Here is a 5,775-nt window from a genome sequence, read left to right as displayed (position 1 = left end):
ACTAGTCTAAGCTAACTGAATCAGCCTCCCTTACATCCTGCACCCTTGTGAACCTCCCAGTCCAGAAAACATAAGGAACCCCATCCAAGCAGTAGATTCTGGAACAGAGCCTCCTCTGATCAGGCAAAAAAATCAAATTAATTGTATCTAATGACTTTGAAGCCCCCAGTAACAATCACAGTGCATGGAAAGACCTCATCATTATCTCTTCTATTTCACAGTTTATTTCTTTGAGACTCCTCAGATTAATACCATCTGCTCCTGGTAATTCACTGCATTTGTCTTTCTCAAGTTGCTTCATAACTTCCTCCTGAGAGACTGCAGTCTCTCTTAAGGCCAATGTCTCCTTTCCCATAGGAAATGCCCTCTGAATAGCACCTTCCACAGAAAACACAGATGCAGGAAATTTGTTTGACTCCACTCTTAGCTCAGCCTCCTCTCCAGCTGAGTCCTCATGGCCTATCATGCACAGTCACTTGTGCAATTTTCTAAATATTTTCCTAATTTTAACCACTTTTCTTTATGTCCCCAAACAATTGTCTCCCTGAAAGAATTTCTCTTGATTAAGAGCTAAGGAAGCTGAACCTTCTACATTCCTCACCTCAATTAACTCCTGCAATTACATGATGAATCTTTTCCACAATCTCCAGAATGAATTATCAAATAATCAGTTTCTTATGCTCTCAGTAAACTACTCCAACCTGCTGTTCTGCAAAGGCCAATGAGGTGGAGCACTAATTATGCAGTGCTAGAGCTGCCAGTTTAGTAAGCATCTCACAAAAAATTACTCTGGCTAAAACAACAGTTTGGGTTTGAATGTTTTGTATGGGTGCTGCTTGTTCAAACAGAACCAAGAGCATAAAATCTTGCTGATTCAAGAAATTATGGAGAGGCATGCAAATTTTGCTGTCAAGCCAACAAAGTAAACAAACTAAGACACGATGGGATTAAAAGACAGGATAAAAGTCTGAGATCAAAGAATCCTCATCAGAAACTCTTATGCACCAACAGTCACTTCTCATGCAAAATGAGTTGTAACTATACTGAAATCAGACAGGTAGAAAAAGCAATCCCCAGAACAACCAGAATTGTTGGTTTCCAAGGGGTTTACAGCATCAAATACAATTCCTTATAATACTGTTATAAACAATTTGGAAAATAGTCAATGCTACAGAGAACAGGTGTAGAGGACTTCCTGCAAGGATTTCCAATTAATAGGCAGCTGTATTCTGCACTTCTGCTTTACAGCACAGCAGATCCAACAGCAGCGAAACCTGTTCTCTAATTGTAATGTGCCAAGTGGCTTGATCAGTTTGCAGTCTTTCCTTTTTAGGTAAATTAAAACATGATTAAGTAAACAGTGTACAAAAGGTAAGAGAGTATCATCTGGACAAAACAATTCAGGCCTAGGTAATGCCTAACTATCATCAAAATCTTATGTGTGGAAACAGTGTGGAAAGAATCAATGACAGAGTATACTTTTTTAGGTTGAAAAAAAGAAACTGTGCAAAGATAATATGTAAGGAATACACTCTTAAAGACACCACCTAATAGCTATAAGAGGCCTTTTGTACAGTTTCAGATATGATAGTACTTTCTACTACAGTAATTATAGAATTTAAACCCTTGGTAGTCAGTTCTTGCAGAATCCCAGAAAATTCTCTAACAATGTAGTCAGCTGTGTGACTATCATCTTACCAAATATTCCTCAACTCACCGAGTTCCCACTAGTTTGCTCAAGTCAGGTGGGGCTCAGAAAGATTATAAGGAAGTTAAACTGAAGATTGTGTCAATGGTATGGCCATAAAAGCCACAAAAGACAGAAGAAATTTTCTGAGAACCAGTCATGTCATGACTACTGGTGACTTTTATTTTTATCTACCACCATTTGAAAATTGGATCATGCTTTGAAGCATACATATATGTCTTCAAACTTTTACTAAAATTATTCTTTGCAGAATTTTGTACTTTACCTGAAAAGCTTTTTACTGTTTTTTAAAAGATTTCAAAATTCTATTTTTGCAGGTTTTACAGACATTTATCATCTTGCAGAATAGCTGCTGATTGTACAAATATAGGAAATAGTTTTTCATGTCTGTTGGGGTGTGCTGTCTTTCAATTTCATTGAAAACACTCTTATGTCTGTATTCTAATAATGGGTATAAAAATAGCACAGGTTCACCTCTGTTTATCTGTTATTTCTTAGCACATTTTTATCATTATTTTTTTCTCTCTCTTCTGCCATAAGAAAGCAAGTCAGGGTGCAGATTAACCATTTGAATTTTCTAAGTGCTTGACATGAATACATCCCTTCCTCATGAGATAACCTGAACAAAACACATTAGGAAGTACTATTTATGTTGTTAAATAACTACTGGTATATGTAGATGACTTTATTATAACCCCTGAACCTTCATCGGTGCTTGTGTAAAATATTGCTGAAACTGGTTTTTTTAACTGGTTTTGCACATTGGTTAGAAGTCATAATTATTTTTCCATAATAGTTCCCAGGTGTCTTCGCTGAGTTAATTTAGGATACAGCAAGGTGTATGGCTAATTAAAACTTCATTTAGAACCAGGTACTCTTGAGAGCTGTGCATAAATGACTTTATGACATTTTTAAACATACAGAAAAATGATCTGTGGGATAGGCTCCATGTCTCTACTGCCTTATAGGCAATTAAATTTTTAAAAAATGAATCCTCCTCTATCTTAGACTTTTGATTGTATAGAATGAGTAACAGAAAATAGAAATTTTTTTTCATGTTAAAAAAAAATAGTAAATGAAGAAGCTGTGACCCTCAATCTAACATTAATTGTTTTAAGTTTTGAGGCAAATTTTATAAGAGAAGGCCAGGAAAGAGATTATGCAATGGGGTTATCAAAAATCAGACTGGTCTTGGATACAGTTTCTTGGTTCTTGTTTATAGACTCAGCTTACAAACCCTGCAGGTAATAAAATATGGCTCTGGAAGAGAAAAGGAGTATAAAGTTATAAATAGAAATTCACTGTCAAATATTTCTTCAGCATCAGTGGAGACAAGGCACAGACGGAGAGGAGATTAAATCTACAGGAGACCTGGGGTATATTAATTAAGTGTCTGATATTGCAGAACACGTCTGGGGTGAACATAACCAATCTTGTCTTGGTGAATTGATTTTCTGATAGAGTCTTGAAGACTAGTGGCCAGTATCCTCAATAAAAAACTTTACATCTACATTACTTAGTGAAATCAGGAAATAAGAATCACATTCTGGGCATTTATTAGATTTAGTTAAAATGCTAAATTCTTGCATGGCAAACAGCCACTTTCTCTAGAGTTACTGAACTTACTCCCTATCAGATCTAAAAGCAACTGTGAAAAACCTTTACATAAGCCTGCTGGGACTCCATCAAAGCCAAATGTTTGAGCAAGGGAGAATTTTTCATCTGATCTCCAAGTTTCCTAAAACATCACTGTCTTCACTGATAGAAGCTAGAAGAGACAAAACTTTTTTATAACTTATAGACATGGAAAACAGAGATGTGCTGGGCCCTGCAATACTGTGGTTTTCTCATGCCTTTAAAAAAATTTAAACATTGATAGAACTAAGCACAAGCTGTATTAAAATAATCTGAATAAGCTTGTCAAGTCAAGTAGTGAAAATAAAGAAAATTGAGGCAGCCTTCACTCAATCCCTCTTACTTTTCTCTTACTCTACAGTACCACCCTAACACAATAAATCATGCAGTCTGTGTTATAATGAAAGGACAGTCTTCTGAAAATTTGGGAACAATTTGGGAACAAACTCAAGTTTGCATGTACACATGCACACATTGATAATTTCTCCTTTTGCAAATTATTTCCCAGTGCTTACCTAAAAACTATCCACTTACCTACCTACTTCTTTTTTTTTTTTTTCCTAGAAGCCTAGTGATTTCCTTCTCCTTTGCATGCAGGTAGGAACAAATATAATTTTTGACTTGGAGTGAAGTTTTCTTCTCACGCTTCCAGTATCTCTTTGTCTCTAAACATATATATTAAATTAATGAGTAATGTAAAAAATAACAGGTTTTATTGCCCCTAAAGAACACCGCATCAGCAAAGTGAGATAAAAAAAAAACCAACTAGTAAGAGATTCAAGTTCAGATCTACTAAATATAAAACCTTTTCTTGACAAATATAACAGGGGGATGGGGCAGGAAAAGGCAAGTAAAAATTGTATGTGAGAAAAAGAAATAATGAGAAAATTGTTACATTTTAAGGTGAAACCTCATCTCCTTCTGCCAAGACTTCTACTTACATACAGGATAGAATTTTCATTTTACTGTTATCTCTGAGTTTTTAAGAACTCAGTGATGAGGGTTTTTATTGTCTTGTGTAGCATCTACTGTGACAATGTCCTGCTTTGTTGGTGCTCCTGTGCACGGCTTTATGGCAATAGCAAAACCTTCCCATATCAGATTTATTCCTGAGAATTTTTTAGCCAACATATATCATACTATATGATATATGGATATCATGGATATATGAATATATGAATTCTCCCCCTCAGCTCAATTTTACCTTCAAGTAGGTTCCACAGTCTTACTGGAGTATATATGTGTATCATCAGCAGAACAAACCATAAACTATATTATGTTTTATATAGTTTAATACATGCTGGGTAGAACTGTACATAGTGGTATATATCCACAGAAAGTCTCCTCTGAGAAGAAATTCCATTAGAACAAAGACAGCTGGCTTTCATAAAAATTCAGCTTTAAGCCAGAGTCCTAGCAAAACAATGTATAGTTGAGAGGAAGCCACCAGAAAACTTGAGAAGCTGGAGCATGTGTCTCAGCACTGTTTATCCTCTGTGTCCATGTCCTTAAGTAGCCCAAGTGGTGGCTGGAAAAGATAAGGAGGTGACTGCTCAGTTGTTCCAAATATGAATTCATTTAAAATGTCATGGCACTTTAAAGGTAATAATCACACAAATAGTTCTCTTTTCCAATCCCCAAGCCTGTGCCATAGGTACAGCTCCTGGCTAGTTGCTCAGTGTAGGCCAGATCATCTGTAGCCGGGTTGAATTTCTAAAGCCAGTTTTCAAGCTTTAACCAAAGAGTTTTTCCAATCTATTTGATTAAGAATATGTACATGATAGGTACATGTATAAAATATACATTCTATAATATATGTGTGTACATGGGCATGTACATATGTGTATGAACATACACACACGGTGCATAAATATAGTACTTGCAAAGGAGCAGCAAGGGCAATGGATAGATGAATTATACTTATTTACTTTTTAAATAATATGGACTTGAAAAGTTGAGGGAATTTTTAAAACAGCACTGAAGTTAGCAGCATTTTATAGCTGTTAGTGAAAAACCTTGTTGTGTTTTCCTTTCTCCATGGGTTGTGCCCCTTGTAGTGTTTTGTTTTCACATTTTAGAACTGAACAAACCAGAAAGTAAATTAAACTCAGCTAAAATCATTGTGGTTAATCTAGGTGTGAGGCATGACATGAAAAACAGAATTTTTCCCAGTTTCCACATGAAAAAATAATCAGCCATGGCTGAGTCACAAGAGCCAGCCCATGTCTACCAAAAACTGATGAAACTTTATTTTTTTATGAAATTTGTCTAGGATTTTGGGGATCCTTTAGTTAGTTAGTTAGTTAGTCAGTTAGTTAGATAGTTAGTTAGTAAGTTTGTAAGGAATGAAGATTTTAAAAAAATCCCTAAAATACTTGCCCACATTTTTCTAAATCTCTTAGAATCTGGGAAGGACCATAAATCACAGACTT

The sequence above is a fragment of the Parus major genome, chromosome 1 (assembly GCF_001522545.3).
Source record: "Parus major isolate Abel chromosome 1, Parus_major1.1, whole genome shotgun sequence".
Classification (NCBI taxonomy): Eukaryota; Metazoa; Chordata; class Aves; order Passeriformes; family Paridae; genus Parus; species Parus major.
This window is presented reverse-complemented; position numbering follows the sequence as displayed.